Raw genomic sequence first — 2,825 nt, forward strand, 5'->3', positions numbered from 1 at the left:
AAGTGGGGTGGCCATCTTTATACTGATACTGCGACGGTATGTGCGCATCTGCACTATGCTGCTACCTACAGGCCATTCTGGACGCTGTTTGTAGCACGCTTACCAGCTTACAGGATAACGCGCGAAATTTCGATTTGTTATTACAAATTTAAGGTTATCATTTGACTCACATTCGTATTTGTCTCGAGTTCATACTTGCATGGAAGTTAATCATGGACTCTACATCTACATCTACATCCATACTCCGCAAGCCACCTGACGGTGCGTGGCGGAGGGTACTTTGAGTACCTCTATCGGTTCTCCCTTCTATTCCAGTCTCGTATTGTTCGTGGAAAGAAGGATTGTCGGTATGCTTCTGTGTGGGCTCTAATCTCTCTGATTTTATCCTCATGGTCTCTTCGCGAGATATACGTAGGAGCTAGCAATATACTGCTTGACTCTTCGGTGAAGGTATGTTCTCGAAACTTTGACAAAAACCTGTACCGAGCTACTGAGCGTCTCTCCTGCAGAGTCTTCCACTGGAGTTTATCTATCATCTCCGTAACGCTTTCGCGATTACTAAATGACCCTGTAACGAAGCGCTCTGCTCTCCGTTGGATCTTCTCTATCTCTTCTATCAACCCTATCTGGTACGGATCCCACACTGCTGAGCAGTATTCAAGCAGTGGGCGAACAAGCGTACAGTAACCTACTTCCTTTATTTTCGGATTTTAGGATTCTTCCAATGAATCTCAGTCTGGCATCTGTTTTACCAACGATCAACTTTATATGATCATTCCATTTTAAATCACTCCTAATGCCTACTCCCAGATAATTTATGGATTTAACAGCTTCCAGTTGCTGACCTGCAATTTTGTAGCTAAATGATAAGGGATCTATCTTTCTATGTATTCGCAGCACATTACACTTGTCTACATTGAGATTCAATTGCCAATCCCTGCACCATGCGACAATTCGCTGCAGATCCTCCTGCATTTCAGTACAATTTTCCAATGTTACAACCTCTCGATATGCCACAGCATCATCCGCAAAAAGCCTCAGTGAACTTCCGATGTCATCCACAAGGTCATTTATGTATATTGTGAATAGCAACGGTCCTACGGCACTCCCCTGCGGCACACCTGAAATCACTCCTACTTCGGAAGACTTTTCTCCATTGAGAATGACATGCTGCGTTCTGTTATCTAGGAACTCTTCAATCCAATCACACAATTGGTCTGATAGTCCATATGCTCTTACTTTGTTCATTAAACGACTGTGGGGAACTGTATCGAACACCTTTGGGAAGTCAAGAAACACAGCATCCACCTGTGAACCCGTGTCGATGGCCCTCTGAGTCTGGTGGACGAATAGCGCGAGCTGGGTTTCACACGACCGTCTTTTTCGAAACCCATGCTGATTCCTACAGCGTAGATTTCTAGTATCCAGAAAAGTCATTATACTCGAACATAATACGTGTTCCAAACTTCTAGAACTGATCGACGTTAGAGATATAGGTCTATAGTTCTGCACATCTGTTAGACGTCCCTTCATGAAAACGGGGATGACCTGTGCCCTTTTCCAATCCTTTGGAACGCTACGCTATTCTAGAGACCTACGGTACATCGCTGCAAGAAGGGGGGCAAGTTCCTTCGCGTACTCTGTGTAAAATCGAACTGGTATCCCATCAGGTCCAGCGGCCTTTCCTCTTTTGAGCGATTTTAATTGTTTCTCTTTACCTCTGTAGTCTATTTCGATATCTACCTTTTTGTCATCTGTGCGACAATCTAGAGAAGGAACTACAGTGCAGTCTTCCTCTGTGAAACAGCTTTGGAAAAAGACGTTTAGTATTTCGGCCTTTAGTCTGTCATCCTCTGTTTCAGTACCATTTTGGTCACAGAGTGTCTGGACATTTTGTATTGATCCACCTACCGCTGTGACATAAGACCAAAATTTCTTAGGATTTTCTGCCAAGTCAGTACATAGAGCTTTACTTTCGAATTCACTGAACGCCTCTCGCATAGCCCTCGTCACACTACATTTCGCTTCGCGTTATTTTTGTTTGTCTGCAAGGTTTTGGCTATGTTTATGTTTGCTGTGAAGTTCCCTTTGCTCCCGCAGCAGTTTTCTAACTCGGTTGTTGTACCACGGTGGCTCTTTTCCATCTCTTACGATCTTGCTTGGCACATACTCATCTAACTCACTGTGAACTGTTCAGACAAGAAATGAATGAGGGAAATTGTATGGGGAGACCAAGGGATGCGTCAAAGGGACATAGTTTGCCGTAATTGTGCTGAGATGAAGAGGCTTTCATAGGAGAGACTAGCAAGGTGAGCTGCTTCAAACCAGACCTCGGCCTGAAGACCACAACGAAAAACGACGACACACAGTAACACCTCTTAACCTTGTCCACAAATTTTTTCTACGTTTACCTTTTACTTATTGTACGTGGTCTCTTTCGAAATAATCTCCTCCGCAATTGATACACCGCTCCCAACACCGTTTCCACTTCCGGAAGCCGTCTTGGTACGTCTCTAGGTGGGTCGCGTGAAGGGTCATATGCGAATTTTCTTTTATCCCGTCTATCCTTTCAACGGAGTTCTCCTCTCTGGAAATAAAAAAAAAGTACGCAGGGTTCAGGTCTGGAGAGTACCGAGGATGAGGCAGCACAGTGATTTCGTTCTTTGTGCAATACTCACGCACCAACAGGGACGAATGTGCGGGTGCCTTATCGTGATGCAAGAGCCACGAATCGTCCCCGCCACATTTCAGGCCGTTTCCGTCTGACATTTCTCGCAGGCGCCGTTAAACGTCCCGATAGTACCATCGATTAAATTATCAGCACG

The sequence above is a fragment of the Schistocerca serialis genome, chromosome 9 (genome assembly GCF_023864345.2).
Source record: "Schistocerca serialis cubense isolate TAMUIC-IGC-003099 chromosome 9, iqSchSeri2.2, whole genome shotgun sequence".
NCBI lineage: Eukaryota > Metazoa > Arthropoda > Insecta > Orthoptera > Acrididae > Schistocerca > Schistocerca serialis.